Here is a 19,152-nt window from a genome sequence, read left to right on the forward strand (position 1 = left end):
GTTGTACGGACAACTAAATAAAAGAGGGGAGATGTGAATATAACAGAGGGAGAAGACCAAATGGCAGACAGGTGTAAACTATGAGAGAGGCCAGAACTGATGGATGACTTGTGACAGTCAGGTGTGGAAGGGATGGTGAGTGAAACAATGTCTTATAAAGTAACTTTTCAAATATGAAGCAGCCTTGAGAATTAAAGCAGATGGTTGGAACAAAGGATGGATACAATTCTAATTTACTAGATATGTCTTTGGAGGAATGATTCAGATGATGAATTCCATTCTCAACAAGAAATGACATGATTCAGAAATGTAATATGTACACATTAGTAATACTCAAATCTCGAGTTGTTTTTTTTTTAAACTTGGTAGTAACAAGGCTCCATTTCACCACTGTATTATCTCTAGATGCAGCAACTTGGTTTTCTTTTCTCTTTATTTTTCACTTCTTTCCTAGGAGATTATCATCATGAAGATCCACGTGGTTTTATAAGATGTCAATAGATTTTATTCACTTTTATAGAAAGATGTTACAATAGTATAATTGAAAAGGAAACAGAGAACAAATAGTTCTTTCTCTTGAAAATTTAGCATTATGGGTTGATTTTGGGCAGACAGTGGCGGTTTACTGCCTCACAGTGTTGATGCTTCCCACCTCCTATTGTGGAGTGCAGAAGTTTGAATTGAAACAAATCTTTGTCAAGTAAACAAAATGACAGTCTTGATAAAGCAACAGAGCACTGGGATCTGGGTTTGGTGGCTCACCTACAGCCCCACATACTGGGGAGGCTGAGGTGGGAGGAACCCTTGAGGCCAATAGTTGGAGTCTAGCCTGGGCAACATAGCAGGACACTGTCACTACACAAACAAACACACCTCAATCCAAAAACCGCTGACAGAATATTCCTGCAAAGCATGTCCCCAGTCAACCCTTGCTGAAGCATCCGAGGTCTCCTGAAGGTGTAGAAATTAGTGGCAGCTGCCATCATAGCAGTTCCCTGAGTTTCCAAGATGAATAAATGAATGGTTAGACTGTAAATGCCAGTAGATCTAAGAATCAGTCTTGATCTCGCTGGTGCCATGGCAGTGTGGAAAACCATTCTTGCGGTTTGTGGCAAAAGATGGGAAAGTCAGGGAGAGCTATTTATTGCATTTTGTGACTTTGCTCTTTTTTCTCTCCTGTAGGATTCGGTTTATCTGAGCTGATTTTGATGTCTCTGTCTACAGAGTGTCTGAACATGAGTAATTACTAACAATCATCCTTCAGTTATCATAATATTGCTTTCTAACATTTCTAAGCTCCTGTACCTATATGCCAGGGGCTGTGAATTAATACCCTCCAGTTTCTAATGTTTTATAATCCATCTAGCTTTCAAGCTAGTCCTCTAAGATACATATTATTATCATCTCTGTTCTATAAATGAGGAACTTAAGCTTAAGTTATGAAGAACTTTTCTGAATTTCCTTAGAAACAGAGTCCGACACTTACCTGCTGTATTTGTGGCCCTTTGTAGGAGGTTGGCAGCATTAGCCTCCATGATCTCACCTGGCTGCGTATTCTGGCAATAAGATTGTGGGGAGAAGGAGTCAATGTGAAGTGCCGCAGAACTGACTCTCAGCCTTGTTTTCTTTGTTAGTGCAACATGGATAATGTCCATGCATCCTGCATCTTAGTGTTATTGTGAGGGTCAAATAAAAGAATGCACGGGGAACTCTGAAGGACCCTTTAATGCCCAAGCTGTATTATTTGCGCATTGTGTGATTTTCCTGCCTTTGAGGGATCGTGAAAATGGATGACTGTGGTCTAGTGAGCTAGATTATTGTGCTAATATATCATTTGGGCCATGAGAAAAATTTGAAATGAATGGGAAAAGTGATGCTTAGTGGCTTTAAAAATGTCTCTTCCTGAATCTTCTGTCACCTTTCATCCTAAAAAGGACAGGAAAGCAGATGCAGTGGAATGCAAGGGGGCTGGGGTGGGCGGGTGAAGTTACATCCCTAGGTAAGGACAAAAACAGTGTCCCAAGAGGGAGCGCGAAGCAAGCAGAACTACTCAGTATTTGATGTGTTTTATCATGACATTTCAGCCGGCACCTGTTGTATGAGAACTGTGCCACCGGAGAGGCAATCTATTTTTAAAAGTCGTAACTTTGCCACCGATAACCTCTCATTTTCAAACAAAGATAAGAGTTTCAGCTTCAAAACAGAATATTTAAAAGTTAATAAAGCTAGCTATCCATGATGTTTATAGAAATGATGCTGGACAGCCCTGCAAGTGGAGTTGAATACAGGATAGAAAAACTAAAAGCAGTTGTATTTTTAGCAACTGATACAGTAGTCAGCAAAAATCTGCCAGGAGCAAACCAAAAAGGGCCAATTTTCACTTGACTCATCCAACTGATAATTAGTTACACTTATTCCCTTTCACTTGACATATACATGAAGTTGAGTCTTTCGCAAACACTGTTCTCTTGTTAGTAGAAATAAAATACTTACATAAAATTTCTATTGCAAATTTTGAATTGATTCATGGAGAAAATAAATGTTTTGTATTTACTTGCATATTAATATTGTGACTAATGATTACAATGGAATGATAACCATTTGACATAGCAACTTTTCAAGCTTCTGGAATCTTCCCCTTTCTCGTAGTCTTTTTTGACGTTTGCTATAGAAAAGAATGCATAAATTTTTATAACGTTTGCCACTTTTAAAAATACCAACCCTTGGGTGGCGCCTGTGGCTCCCTGAGTAGGGCGCTGGCCCCATATGCCAAGGGTGGCGGGTTCAAACCCAGCCCTGGCTGAACTGCAACCAAAAAGTAGCCGGCCGTTGTGGCGGACCCCTGTAGTCCCAGCTGCTCTGGAGGCTGAGGCAGGAGAATCACGAAAGCCCCAGAGCTGGAGGTTGCTGTGAGTCCTGTGACATCATGGCACTCTACCGAGGGTGGTAAAGTGAGACTTTGTCTCTACAAAAAAAAAAAAAAAATCCAACCCTTCTTTGACATGCCATTGTATTAGAATTAACTTAAATTTGCATCTGTAAACATGTTGGGAGATTTAAACAATGGGCCACGTGAGGCTTAGGAGGAAGGGCACAATGGCGGGTGTACAGATGGCTCTAAATTAAACAGACGAAACGCCTGGTTGTGTCTCCAACACCTGACTGTCCTGTTGATATGAATGTAGAAATTGTAATGAATTTTGATAAGGCAATTTTTTTTGTGCCTGTGATGCTTAGTTCCCAGAGGATTGATATATGGGTTAAATTATTTAAAATTTATATTATTCCTCCATGGTAATAAATAAACACAGGGGAATGGGCACTCCTCATGGAGCAAACCATGCCTGGTAATAACATGAGGTCATTCATCTCCGTCCATTATCAGAGGTGACACCACCTGTCTGTGTAATGTCTAAAAACCAGCTGAGTCCCCAAGCGTTAAGGACCGTGACAGAGGAGCCATTTGAAGGTTGCACGCCTTGGTTTTAGTCCTACCTCGTCTGGGTTTTTCCACAAATGAAGCAGATTGGCCTCTGAATTCTCTTCTTTTAATATGCATATGGAACTCATAGCTGGGGTTAACAGGCTACCCGGGATCTATTTGTTTTCCTTCTGTTTCCTCTGCATTCCTGCCCTAATTGCAGAGGAAAAAACGTGCACAAGCCACATACACAGATATGTATTTTTATATGGGTGTGTATGTATGTATGTGTATATAGCTATACATACACATTAAATATTTATGACTTGTATGAAATGAAATTATAAAGTGAATAAAATAATGCATATAGATTGAGATGTGTCATGTGAATGTGGAAAATATGTATTTATAAGACATTATTCAACCTGAAGATGCTTTGTAGTAACCAGGAGTGCTGTCAAACCCGGGAAGGATTGTAAATTTTATGTTAGGAGTAACTGGAACATCAAAATGAATGTGAGAGATATCTGTCCAGTCTGATTCTTTGGTATCTTCCACATCCCACATTGAATGTATACTGTTTCCTTTGTTCCCCAGAGTTGTCAGGCATGTTGGTAGATGTTTAAGTAAAGTCAGAATGGTACTAATCTGTGTTCTCAAAGTTCAGAGGATTCAAAGTGGCAATTCAGTATTGTGGGAAGAGTCAGGGTTTTGAGTCAGGAAATCCCATGGGTAAATCCTGCCTTCAATACAGCCTGTGTGATCCTGAGAAGTAATTTCTTTGAGTTTCATTTTCATACTCTGTAATACAAACAGTATCACACTCTTTACCTTGTTTTGGGAAATTGTGAGGCTTAAATGAGATGTCATCAAGTACTTGTATATGTATATTCCACTGAGTTTTTTGCACAAAAGTTGGAAAATATTAGTTTCTGTCATCTTCTTTTATTGTATTATGGAGCCATTAGAATTAGAAGTTTTTCTTGAAATTCCAATCCACTCCAGGCAGAATCTATGGAGATTATTAAGGATTACTTGGTTTTCTGTAAATAATCTCTTAATCTTTTTGTAATTTATTTATTTATTTTTGAGACAGAGTCTCACTGTGTCACCCTCAGTAGAGTGCTGTGGCATCATAACTCACAGCAACCTCAAACTCCTGGACTTAGGCGATTCTCCTGCCTCAGCCTCCTGAGTAGCTGGGACTACAGGTGCTCGCCACAATGCCCGGCTATTTTTAGAGATGGGGTCTCACTCCTGCTCAGGCTGGTTTCGAATTCGTGAGCTCAGGCAATCCACTCACCTCAGCTTCCCAGAGTGCTTAGATTACACGTGTGAGCCACCTCGTCTGGCCACTCTCTTCGTATTAAGAAAGTCTTACCTGGGCATGGGAAGGGGAGGACCAAGTTAAAAAACAAAAAGCGTCGGATTGTCCCTTGCTTGTGTCCTGAGGTTATATTTGAGATTTTTCGTGCCGTGTGTCATCCCTTTGGGCGGAGGCTGGGTAGTGTAGTACAGCACTAGGAGAAATAGCAAGCTTTGTCAGCCACCCATTAGATCCAGAACCTCTTTGTTCACCAAATTAGAACAAATCTTGGCCAAGATACACAGATCTCCTGTCTTTTAAATAGATCTAGAACGGGTATTGGATCCAAGCTGAGTGTCATCAAAGCTTCATTCTTGCCCATGACTATCAAGCACTTAGAATTCTAGTACATTCTAGAGGAATAGAGGAGAAGCCAGTTCATTAAAAAATGGCTGCTTTTGGACATAAAGGTTTAATTCTCTCATGTAACTTGCCTGGTTGGTTACAAGGGTGGGTTCAAAACTCAGCTGTACAATGTATTAGCTGGGTTACTTTAACAAGTTAACATTCTCAATAGGAAAACCTCCTTGGGTTCTTGCAGAAATTAATAATGTTAATTCATATAAGACCTGATGAGAAGCAGGAGAATTTTGTGTGGTCGGGTGACTTGGTTCCTTCCTATTTGCTTCTACCACTAACGGGGTGGGAGACCTACACTGCTAACATCTTGTGAGGAGGAATTCCTGGCTTTCCGATCTTCTGACATCAAATGCTCACCTCCGAACTACTGTTATTTCTTAAGAATTTGGTCTTAGTTGTTACATAATTGCTATTTACAATAGCAAATTAGACCTTTCTTGGTTCTTGAGCCCTTCAGTGCCTTTGGTGTGTTTTTCTTCCTTTTAAACACGAGGCTGCCACCAAATTGCATTACAGTGCAGTATGGTACCGCATGTCTTTTTGATTTGATTAAAGGATGTATTAGGTACAGAAATTTCCCCTTATCTGCCAGGGACGTTCATTCTACGACCCCCACCCCCACCCCCAGTGGATGCCTGAGACTGCAGATAGTACTGAACCCAATATTACTATGATTTTTCCTATATATACACATACCTATGAACAAGTTTAATTTATAAATTAGGCATAGTGAGAGATTAAAAAAGTAATAGTAAAATAGAAACATTATAATAATATACTGTAATAAAACTTCTATTAATTTAGTCTCCCTACTTCCTCCACTCCACTCTCCCTCTTTCTTAAAACCATAAAACTTTTGGACCATGGTTGACTGTGGGTAACTGAAGCCCTGGAAAGTGGGACCACAGATCACAAAACCTCAGATAAGGGGGGATTTGCTGTAATATATAAAGAAGTCACTGATCTTGTAGAAACATTGACCTTGTGTGCAGAAAAATAATCTTTGTGGTTCATTGCTGCATTATGATTTTGGTTCTGTGAAAGAAAAAAACTCAGATGTTCTTACTTGATAATGTATTTGTAGTGAGTGTTGCAAACTGTCTGAGCATGGTAACCCCAGAACTGTATACATAACAATTGCCCTACTATGTGTAACATAGAATGGTGCTTTTTTCTTCCAAGATGAGCAACAAACACATCGTATCTTACCTTGAGTGATAAATGAATATTATGAAATGTTTTTAAGAAGGAGTAAAAATAAATTATATTATTCTGTTTAAAAAATCGACTCTAATTTTTCAAGAAGACCTCAGAGGAGAGCTCATAAGACATTTTGAAGTTTGGAAGTTTGTGTGCAGAATCCTTTGTGTGCCTCCATCACTATGCCCAGCTTATTAGCTTCTCTTCAATTGCAATGGTGTGATTAAATGTTAGAAGATAGTGGCAGCGCCCGTGGCTCAGGGGTAGCGTGCTGGCCACATGCACTGAGGTTGGCAGGTTTGAACCTGGCCCAGGCCAGCTAAAACAGCAATGACAACTGCAACAACAACAAAAATAGCCGGGCGTTGTGGTGAGCACCTTTGGTCCTAGCTACTTGGGAAGCTGAGGCAAGAGAATAGCTTAAGCCCAAGAGTCTGAGGTTGCTGTGAGCTGTGATGCCACAGTACTCTACCCTGGGCGACAGCTTGAGACTCTGTCTCACAAATAAATAAATAAATATTAGAAGTTAGAATACCATATTAAATCCTTAACATGTATAAAAGAAGATGTGAATCAGATTATACAAAGACTGATCGCTATTTTAAAGTTCAATGAATCAAATCCAACATAGGGCATTTTATATAAAGATACTTAAAATAAATTTCTGGTTTAAAATTGGTGGTATATATTTATTTTATTTTTATATTTTCTATTCTGTGTAACATATTACCACAAACTTTAGGTTTATAACAACATATATTTATTATCTCCCAGTCTCAGTGGCGAGGAGCCATGAACGTCCTGTGTTGGGAGTCTCACCAGTCCGCCCTGAGGTGTTGACTAGCTTGCATTTCTTTGTGGGGCTGCTTTCTGCTTCTCTTTAATGATTATGTGGTTGTTGAGGACCTAGTAAAGGTCCTGTCACAACATGGCCATTTTATTTCTTCAAGATTAGAAGAAAATCACTTGGTCAGAAAGGGGATTTCAGACCCTCTTTTAAGGGCTTTCAAATTGTATTCCTAGCACTCTGGGAATAGATTACTTGAGCTTAGAAGTTTGAGACCAGAAAGAACAAAAGAAAGATCTGGTCTCCAATAAAAATAGAAAACCTAGCTGGGTGTTGTGTTGGGCTCCTAAAATCCCAGTTACTTGGGAGGGTGAGGCAGGAGGATCTCTGAGCCCAAGAGTTTGATGTTGCTGTGAGCTATGATGATGCCACTGCAACTCTATCCAGGGTGACAGAGTGAAACTCTGTTTTAGAAAAAGTGGTGGGATGCTTTTAACTGATTTAGACTACCTATGATAGTCTCATTTTTTATTAACTCAAAATCAAGTGATTTGGGATCTTAATTACATCTGCAGAATCTCCTCACCTTTGGCATACGACATAACCTAATCATGGGGGTGACATCCCTTCCTGACCACAGGCCCCACTCAGACTCAAGGACAGTGGGTTAGACAGGGATGGGGGACAGCAGAGCCATCCTAAAATTCTGCCTACGATGGATTTTATTGTTAGACAAAAAATCATAAATACACCAAAAACTAAAACATGAGAGTGTTTTCCTCCCCTCTTTATACATCACGAATTTTGGAACTCTCTGAAATGTTAGGTGACCTGTCATGGCCTTCAGGTAAACTATGTTTTGTCACATTGGTTCTGATCCACCCTGTAAGGAAGGTCAACTCTACGAGCTCATTCACCGTCATCAAGGGTGCTGTCATAATGAATTAGCTGAACTTTCCACCTTCTACCAAGAAGAATCCTAAGCCAGCTTATACCATTACTGTCGATAAATATGTAGAAAATTATAAATCCATTCTTTTGAAATGTAAAGGATTAAGATCCTTCCAAATTAAGCTGCATACCTGTGTCTCTTCTAGAATTATATGCAGTTTCCTACCTGTATAAACTAGACAATTCTCTAAAATCCTAAACAGTGTGTATTTTTTAATAATATGCACCTACATGGAATGGCAATGTTCTTTATTTGATGCCACTATTATAAAGTACAAATGATTTCTCCTATTCAGTGAATAGATTAAAGTGAATAGCTATAAATTCTGCTTTTGAAAGAAAAAAAAAAAACACGATAAAATGCTTTTACATAGTACTTACGTATTGGGTGCTCAGTAAGTTTACCTTGGTAGAGGCCCCTGGGTTTCTGCGCGGCGCTCCCCTGCTCAGCCGTGTGCACACCTAGTCGGGTTTCCAGAGTGCTGCTGCTTCTCTGATTCGTTCAGGATTCACCTTGTTAGACCTCTAGCACTAATTCTTTTGCTAACACAGAGAACTCTGGCCAGCGTAGTTGTCTAATTCAGTTCTTTCCATACTAACTGTGCTGAAGGAGCGATTTATTTATTTATTTTGTAAATTTTATTTCTATTACAATCCTATGGACTTTTTTGCGAAATGGAATGAAAATCAATTAGTGGAAAGTGAAATTTAAAAAGATAAACAAAATATAAGTCTTGTTTTCAATGATTAGCTTGAACAGCCATAAAATTACTATTTTAACTGTTTTAAAAGTGTCTAAAATGGTCTCATTTTATGTACTTTTCGTGCAGACGTGTAGGAACAGTTCACAGAATGGCGAGATCTGCAGAACACAATTAGAGCAGTTCTGGTTTAATTTATTTGAGTATTATTAGTCACTATTTCTCACATAAATGGGATTTAACTTTGACCAAAGTACATTACTTGAACATTAATTTTTAATTCAACTTGTTAATATGTTGTTTAGGATATTGCAGCCTCATTGATAAGTGAAATATGTTTGTAATTTCCCTTTATAATAATATATTTTTTTCTAATTTTAATATCGGACGTGTCCAGATAAAGTAGAATGATTTTGAAGTATTTCTTCTTTTTCTATTGTTTGTAAGTTTTGGCATGATCTGTTTTTCGAAATTATCTTTTTTTTTAATAAATATTAGTTGTCTATTTTTTGAGACTTTGGAAAAAAAATAATAAGAAGGTTAACTGATGAATCCATACTGAACCTCAGAGTTAAAGCATTCTATGGTAGACACACTCTTATCTGACAATATGAATGTTACTTTTTTTTGCATTATTATTATTATTATTTTTATTGCTCAATATATCGTTGCAGCAATCGTCTGATTTCTTTTCTGAATGTATTTATCTTCATTCGTACTTTACGAGGTTTTTGTTCCTAGTCCTTATCTTAAACATTGTTATTGTTATTAAATGTTAAGCCTTTTTAATTGGAAACCAAATAAACACATGTATATGTATAGAGAAAATAAAAAAAACTATATTAAACAATTAAATACAAAAAAAGATAACAATTGTTTCGAGTTTGACAATGGCATTACAAAAACTAAAAGATTTTTCACATAAAATTGTTTTACATTAAGATAATATGCTCTATTTTAACACTTATGTTCTATTTTTGCTATTTTTCTTAAAGTAATCATAATCTTTATTTGACTGTTACATTCTGTACTTCCTTACCAGAATTTTGGCCTTTAGGGTATTCTCTGTGGAACATTTCCTATTTTCTGTAAATCGAAGCATTTGCTTATAGCAGGACAATAATTTTGATACTGTAGTAAAAAGGAGGACTGCATGGTCTTTATGTGACCACTTCAGTAAAGTAGCTAATGTGAAGGTAGCTATTTCCTTCTGATGGATTCTGGGATATGTGTATACAATCAAAGAACAGATATGTATGTGTATAAAATTGTTATTCCACAAATACCTTATATCAGAGAATCAAGATGAAAACTGCTTTTTAATTATTTCAGATTAACATAAGGGAAACTCTGATTAGGTTATGTCATTTGCATTTGTTTGGAAAAGTTCAAGTTGTATTTGAGGAAAACATCTTTTTTTTTTTATTGTTGGGGATTCATTGATGAGGAAAACATCTTAACACACACCTGAGGCAGGTTGAATTAAGTTTCTGTTCACTTAAAAATACTATATAAAGTATATTGGGCATATGGAGCTGAGGCTATATGAAAATCTCCATTGATAATTCAAGTCTCAGAGTGTCTGCCAAACTGTAAAAGTATAAATAATTCTTAGTGTATTGAAGCACATCTAGAATCAAATGATATATTCTTACAAAAGGAAATTAAGAAGTTTTCAAAGTTTGGACTGGGCCATGCCATTTACGTTTTGTTCAAATGTTCAGTTAGCAGGTAGGTAATGAGAATTGCAGAACTTTTTCATTTTGTGGACCCCATTTTCTTCCTAGGCAGCTGCTATGCACATGAGAATTATAAATGTATGAAAAAAATGTTTGACAAACCATATTTTGTTATTTTCTACTTTTTGAAGATTTTTCTGATGGCCTCGTGGCCAACAGAGTTCTTATACTTCATATAGGATTTTACTTGATGAAACTGAGGCATGTTAAGTTATATGGTAGACTATTACAAGATCACCTGCTCTGTTTTTTTTTAAATGCCTTTCCATGTAGTCCCTTCTAAATTATATGTCACTACACACTTACTGCTGAACAGTTGTCTCAAGGACTCTTTCATAGAGTTTTTCCAAACTGTTGAGATAAGCTAGTTTCCTAGAAAATCAGAGTTAAGTGTTTTAAGACTCTTTTGCAGGGTTGTTAACTTGATTTTCAGTGGGTCACTTAAAACTAATAAAATTAAAACTAGATCTTTTTGTAAAGAGGCTGTATTTCCTAGATGACAGTTAGGATGTCAGGTCAAGAGGAATACCAACATTGACTGTGCCAGACACAGTTTTGCTACATTTCCTATAGTAGCGATTGCCTTGTAAGTGATTTTCAGGATAAGCTCACAAAAACACCTTATTGATAAATTTCCTCTATAACATAACTTCAGGGATCTCAACTAGTGAAAGTTATGGTGGTTTTTTATGTGTTTTGAAAATCCCCTTCGAGAAAGAGAATGTGGAGGTTGTGATTCAAAGAGAAATCTGCCAACATCCTACTAATAGAAATGGTCCAACACCTTAGTGACCTTTATTGTTAATTATTACAATAAAACAGTAATTATTATTACATTTTACATGCATATCATTTAAAGCATCTTAGCAAGATGATCCTTACATATGAATATTTTAATTTATTTGTAATTTGGCCAAAAATATGGCATAAGCATTTAGAACGAGATGTCATTATCTCATAAACCTCACGTCTAAAAGTTAGTATTATCTTCTTTGTGAACAGCTTTGGTTAGAGGTCGGTTAGGCCTTTTTCATAAGGCCACGTGGGGCAAGAAGAAGGGAAATTATGTTTAAAGAATATACGTGGATGAGGCCACTGAAACATTGGCTGCATCGTGGAAATTTTATGACACCGCGATTGTTTTCCCAGGTATCTGTGCATTAAGATCGTACTCTTGACCTTAGTGGTCCTGAAGTGAAATTCTTTGGGTTATTCTTTCTTGTGCCTGACTGTCCTCCTTTTCAATGAGATTGTGCTTGAAGGTAATTTATGCATTCGTTCTGAGTTAACTACATTCATGTCAGCACCTTGGAAGTGGCACGAGCATTTTTGGTAGCATAGGGAGCAATCGCCAACTGTGTTGAAATTTGGCTTTGTGTCCCTCTACCTCTATGTCCCTGCCGTTTTTCTGTGATGTTGACTTCTTTCCTGGGGTTAAGGACCCACAAGCTCTTCCTTAGTTGCTCAGATCCCTGCTTTTATGCTTCATGGACCACTCCCCAAATTTGAAGGAACCTTTCTTTCCCAAACCACTGGAAAAACAGACTCTTTCTAGAGATATCATCTTAAAAGGAATTTATTAGCACAAATGAATTTCTAACATGTAGACCACTTAAATGCAGACTATATTTTTAAAGAGAGGATTTCTCTGTCATTGTATTCTGACTTGTGATTGAAGCTGCCAAACACATGTCAGAAGAGGGACTTCTGGGGTCTCTGCAAGAGGGACTCCTGAGGTCTCTGCTTCTGAAAGCTGCTTCACCATTGTGTCAGCATAGAGCAGCCATTTGCAACTGGTGTGCCATGAAAGCATCTTAGACATGCGACAAAAATTTTTAAATAGTATTAATCTTGTTATTGTTTATTGCTATAACTATCTTTATTTTGAGAGATAGTCTCACTCTGTTGCCCTGGGTAGAGGGCCCTGGCATCACAGCTCACAGCAACCTCAAACTGTTGGGTGTGAGCCTCCCGAGTAGTTGGGACTATGGGCAGGTGCTGCTATCCCTGGTTAGTTTTTCTTTTTAGTAGAGACAGGGTTTCCGTCTTGATCAGGTAATCCAGCTGCCTTGGCCTCCCAAAGTGCTAGGAATATGGGCATGAGCCACTGCACCCAGGCAATTACATTATTTTTGAAAGAAGTTCAAAGCACAGCAAGTATATTCTTTTTCTTCTTTATTCTTTGTTTCTTTTTTTGATCAACATAATTTAATGTGCCATGAAAGTTTAACGATAGGTTCAAGTGTGCTGTGAGATAAAAAAGGTTGAAAAACACTGGTGTACAGCCATGGAGAAGGTTTTAAAAGAATGGTTTCTTGGTGTTTTCCCTTTTCTAACATCAGATACTATCTCCTTAGAACTTTGGATTCTGTTCTAAAAAAAAAAGGTTATCATTTTAGATAGATATCAGAGGTGCATGATAAAGTGGTTAGGATAAGCTGAGCATAGCCATGGAAGAACTATTCTGTGTATGGTATTTTGTAATAATAAAGCAAGAATGCTATTTTATAAAAATTATAGATCACTGAATACCAGCATTGTGGAGGAGTAGACCATTAAGATAGGAAGGATAAAGATGTTTTGAAGGACGTGAAGAACTGTAAACGATGGTTGGGTGATATAGTTAGAGAACTAAGTGATAACCAACAGTAAAGTGTGGCCTGATTTTTTTTTTTCCTGCTTGTTACAATTTTCCTATTTTTGTCATTTGGATTGAAGGTCAAAATTTCTTCCATGTAAAACATAATACAAATTTATCACAGACAAGTACTCTGCAAGATTGTTATTGTTTAATGATGTGGCAAGGACTTCAAAACACTTAAAGCAATTATTCCTTTTAAAGTGTATCACAGACAAGATATCCTAGCATTTTTAAGAGACAGAACTGGCTTTCTATCTCATATCTAGTTAAGTACATTTCTGAATACTTTTCTCCTGCTTTTATCTGACAATGAGAGTGGTTCTGTTTCTGACCTTCATGATGTGGTGAATTAAAAGAAGGACGAATTTTATGTTAAAAAGGAATCCACATCATGAGTTGATAATGGGTAGAAATTGAAAATTAAGAGGTCTTTAGAATCTTCAACTAATATTACATGCAATTTAGTTTTGTATTTTGTAAATACTAGGAAGATACCAGGTCATTCATAATTTTGACCAATCCTTTCCTGAATTAGACGCAGCATGGTGAATGTTAGATTATTTCAATTTTATAGTATTTGCTGTACTTCATAATAATTTTATAGTACTTGGTGACAATCTGTAATTGTAATTTTTCTATCAGAGAAACTTGACTGAAAATAACTATTAATTTCTGTTAAAACTGCAGTCCTGATGGGTGTGGTGGCTCACGCCTGTAATTCCAGCACTTTGGGAGGTTGAGGCAGGTGGATCACTAGAGCTCAGGAGTTGGAGACCAGCTTGAGCAAGAGCAAAACCCTGTCCCTACTAAAAACAGAAAAACTAGCTGGGTGTTGTTGTGGGCTTCTGTCGTCCCAGCTACTCGGGAGGCCAAGGCAAGAGATCACTTGAGCCCAAGAGTTTGAGGTTGCTGTGAGCTATGGTGACACCAGGGCACTCAACTGTGGTGCAACAGTGTGAGACTCTGTCACAAACAAACGAACAAACAAAGGTGCAGTCCTCAACCCCTGGGCTCCATATCTTTAGCAACTGGGCCTCACAGCAGGAGGTGACACTGGCCAGGGAGCAGAGCTTCCTCTGTATTTATAGCTTCTCTCTGTCACTTGCATCACCGCCTGAGCTCCGCGCTCTGTCAGATATGCAGCGGCATCAGATTCTCTTAGAAGCGTGCACCCCACTGTGAGCTGCACAAGGCGGGGATCTAGGTTACACGCGTCTTTTGAGAAACTGATGCCCAGTGATCTGAGGTGGAGATGTAATGTGTTTGACTCATCCTGAAGTTACCCCCCACCCCACACTGTCCATGGGAAAATTGTCTTCCACAAAACCAGTCTCTGGTGCCAAAAAGACTGGGGACTGCTGATTAAAATGCACCTATGAGACATAACGTTACCACATGGAATTTATAAGAAACTGCCAGTTTTCCGCAGGACCTAATGCAGGGATCTCAAGCTCAGCACTATGGACATTTAGGATCAGACAGTTCTTGGAAGTGGGTAGCTGCCTTGTAGGATGCTTTGCAGCATTTTTGTTTTTTTTTCCGCATCTACCCAGTAAATGCCAGTAGTACCTTCCTCAAGTCTGGAAACTCAAAAATGTCTCCAGACATTATCAAGCGTCTCCAGGGGGTGGGCATTGGGGTGGGGGTATCAAAATCACCCCTGGTTGAAAATCACTAATCTGAGGTTTTGCTTTAATGCAAATATGCAGTTGAATCTGCAGGATAAATTGACCCGTGCTGTGTGTGTCTGTTGCCAGTGATGTCTAATTCTGGCTCACTCTCTTTATCCTGAGACGGTGTTTGCATTTTGCTAATGCTTTGTCACATCAGTGAATTTTATTCATTAATCCCTGGTAACAGGTATGCTGTTAAAACAGGTAAATTGGGTAGTTCAAAATATTTTCTAAATTAAGCTGTTAAATTTAGTGCTTGGTGAAGCAGGAAGTGTAATTATGTAACTGTATAGTCAAATGCACAGGGGTAAAATTCCCTGTTCCTGGAGATCTGTGAATTTCCCGAAGGAAAATGTTACAGTGAAACAGTCTTTAGCAGAAGGGTACTGGTGTCTGTTCTTTCCTGCTGGCTCTGGAGCGGAAATGAGACAATCTATCCTGTCCTTGTGCACACTGCATGAAATGCTTTCTAGACCCCAGGAAGGCTGGACAGCTGCCAGGGTGGCCTGTGGGCAAACTGTAATTAACATGGACACACACTCTGGCTAAGGGTGTTTGTTTCACCTGGAAAGCTGTATGGTAAGTGAATAAAGATTTTCTTAGCTGAATGGGCTCTGGTTTTTCAGAGGGGAACAGAGACCCTGGTACACTCGTGGTACTTGAAGCTTTATTTGTAGGTGTGTAGTGTTCAGTCTTATATGTGGCTTTGAATATATAAAAATAGGGCTGGCCTACACTGATACACCAAAAACAGCTTGATGAGTATGAAAAGATAGCAAGTGATTCTGCACATCATCTCCTTTTCTTCTGTCCATGGAGATTGCTTGTCCTCTTTTAGGGCAGTGCATGTACAAGAGTGACATCACAAAGTGTCGTAGTAGAGAGACAGTGATCCTGGTCCCCACTGTCTGCTAGAAACAAATGTTACTGCAGGGGAAAGTGGAAACCCAGAATCTCTGTTGTAGAATAAAGTTTTGCTTTAATCATAAAAAAAAAATAAGTAATTTCTCTGCTGCTTTTGTCTGCAAAGATAAAGTACATTTCACTTCTTTTGTTGATTAGGCTGAATGGGTCACTTGAAGTATTTCAGATCCATTCTATCCTGACTTAGGAGATGCTAGAAAGATCCACTTTATCTGGTTAAAGCTTCCTTTGTCTTTTCCATGATACATCTCTCATACATGTCATTTTATTTATAAAATATAAATATAATGCATTCTTGCTGTATGGAAAATATAGGGCATTTCCTATATTCGTTGCCCCTTTTTAGGTAGTCAGCATTTACACACAAGCAGAATAATCCCTGCTTTTCCCTTTCCTCTACTACCCTGTTTTCCCGAGAATAAGACATCCCCTGAAAATAAGACCTAGCGCATCTTTGGGAGCACACCTTAAAATAAGGCACTGTCTTATTTTCGGGGAAACAGGATAGAGACATATTTGATAAAATCTATCCTAGCCCTGCCAACATTTTATCTCAGTCCAGCTCCTCTGTTTCTTCCTTTGTTTGGTCTCAAGTTGGTTGTGACGCAGACCTTCTTGGTTTCTCTCTGTTTGTCCGGTCTAATTGTTGATAATGCCTTTTCAACCCTCGAAGGGGTTAAAGTCAGACCATAGGTTATAGGATTATACTGTGCTGAGGCCGTCTCACTTGTACATTTTCCTAGGAGATCTACCATATGGTATCTTTAGGAAATTTAGATTATGTATTGTTAACATATATGTGTAACATATAGTGGAAATATATTTATCAGCTTATACGTATATCTGGATTGTAAATCTATTAATTCTGATAAGCCACAATGACTGAGAAACACTTCTTGCTTCTTCATATCCTGGATGTATGTTTCCTTTACATGCATTAAGAAATAGGATACTTACTGTCTGAGGACAGGCAGTTAAGTTTAAGAACTCATACTAGAAATGGTGCTATGGACCTCCTTGCTGAATATCACTGTGGTCGCCTTTAAAGTATTCTCCTTGGGAAGCGAGGCACTGACACCAGGGTCTAGCCTACCTTCAAAGCAGCTTTGGAAGTCTTTTTCTGGGATGGCCATCGGAAGTGTCATCACATGAGATCTGAGGATTAAGTTAGTGAACGCATCCTAGTAAAACTGCTTTGAAGGGTGGGCGAGGCACTCGCGTTGGTGCATAGCTTCCCGAGGGGAGTGCTTTGAAGGTGACCATAGTGATATTTAATAATGAGGTAGGTAGTACTTTTTCTGGGACAAGTTTGCAAACTTAATTGTCTGACCTCACATATTCCAACAATAGCAGCTTAAAAGCTTTAAACAGCCGCGAGTTGCCAAGTTATGCAAGCCATTAATATCAAGAACAACCCTCCTGTAGGATTTCTAGCATTCTCACACACGGAGAGCTGCACATCTGATGCGTCTTCTGTACTCCTCCCTGGCACAGCCCCCGGGGATCTGTTCCAGGTTTGGATAATGTGTGATTGGTGAACAGGATGATTCTTGCCAAAGAGACTTCCCAAGAAAAAAGAGAGAACCCTTAGGCTTTTAAAGATTTGTTTAATGGAGAAGCATGAATCCTATGTACTCAATTTTGATATGAGGACAATTAATGACAATTATGGTTATCGGGGGGGAACAGAAAGAGGGAAGGAGGGAGGGGGGTGGGGCCTTGGTGTGTGTCACACTTTATGGGGGCAAGACATGATTGCAAGAGGGACTTTACCTAACAATTGCAATCAGTGTAACCTGGCTTATTGTACCCTCAATGATTCCCCAACAATAAAAAAAAAAAAAAAGAAAAAGGCAATGGAAGTAGCAACTAAGCAAACTCCTCTCATGAACCATTTTCCTGTCATCAGTGCATCAGACAGATTAAGAGATAATCTGTTTTCCTCTCTTCCTCACAGAGAAAAACTTGTTATGACACTTTAATTTTCTTAGAATGATAAATGATATTTGTCTTATTTAATTATAAGTTAGCATAATTATAAAATAATTAAAAAATTTTGTAAGAATTAAAAAAAAAAGGTGGCTAATATGGAAAGTTATTTTTTTTGTTTGCTTCTACTAAAATAAAGTAATGTGATTATAATAACTTCTACTATTTTGGAGAAAGTTAGGATTGTGTGAATTTGTAAATATGTGCATTTTAGAATGATGATGTTGAGATCTTAAATATAAACAAGTAGCTATGACCAGTGCATTAAATCCTCAAATTTACAAAAGTATCCACTCCTAGGGTGTATGGTCATGTAGGATGAGAGGTCAGGTGCACTGGAGTGGGTAGTCTAGCTGTTGAGCATCAGCTTAACTTCTTAAAGAAAACATACTTTCCAATGAACATTTTGGACACATCCGCCTCCCTGAATGAATCAAAATCACTTGTAGGTGTGATGGGTACGGTGTCTTCTCTCTGGGACCTGACTCTGTGTTCACCCTGGCTTCCCTGTTGAAATGCTTTGTGCCTGCTGTTTACACGCCTTGCTTTCTTGCTTCCCTCAAGTGAATACCTAATAGTTTATTGTCCAGAGTGATGTTCAGTAGCTCTTTCTACTTTTATTCATTTGCCTGGTTCATTTCATGTTTCTTTTAACCAACAGCGAGTGCTATCTGGAAAGTATCCAGCCATGTAATAGTATAAAAAGTTATCTAAGAAAGTACTAATGTAGTCTATAAAAATCTGTTTAAATAAGTACAAATTGCTTAGGGTTCAAATAAATATGTGTAAGTCCAGATATGATTTTGGCTTTCCTGGGCCTTGAGTCTCCATTTCTTCGTTAGGAAAATGCATTCAAATTCCCTGTCTTCCCTGGCTGTCTGTTCTTGTGCCATTCAAATGAGACCATGTGTCTGTGAATACTTTGAAGACTGCAGAGTGAGGTATTCGCGTGACATATGAGGCTGCCCACCTTCTTTGCTCAGCCATTGTGTGGGATTTATTTAACCTTGGACTTACCTTGAAGGGTGGGGGATGGGCTCTGTTTCCCGGCTTCCCTTTTTCTGAGCTCATCTTGTATTTTAAATGCAGTTTGGGCATCATCTGGTTTAGAGCCCTTACTCACATGCTGTATGATTTTTCTCCAAAAATTGCTTCTAAGCTTATTTGTTGAACAAACACACAAGATTTCAACTGTATTATTATTGCATCTCAGTTTATTGTTTCACAACTTGATTGGTTAAAATTTTGGCAGACTTAAAGTAGGTTATAAATGTTAGTCATGATACTATATCCTCATTAATAAAATAATTCAATGTACATTTTAGTTGTCTATTATATTATTGAGCACATACACTCTTTAATAAAATAATTTAGTAAACATTAAAAAAAATTTAGTAAAC

General features: G+C 38.1%; 1 protein-coding gene across 3 annotated transcripts in view; it reads left to right on the forward strand.

The window, feature by feature from the left end:
- CACNA2D1 (calcium voltage-gated channel auxiliary subunit alpha2delta 1) overlaps positions 1–19,152 on the forward strand; it is a 537,856-nt gene that overhangs the window by 9,968 nt on the left and 508,736 nt on the right. The window lies entirely within an intron of this gene.

This window comes from Nycticebus coucang, chromosome 11 (assembly GCF_027406575.1).
Source record: "Nycticebus coucang isolate mNycCou1 chromosome 11, mNycCou1.pri, whole genome shotgun sequence".
NCBI lineage: Eukaryota > Metazoa > Chordata > Mammalia > Primates > Lorisidae > Nycticebus > Nycticebus coucang.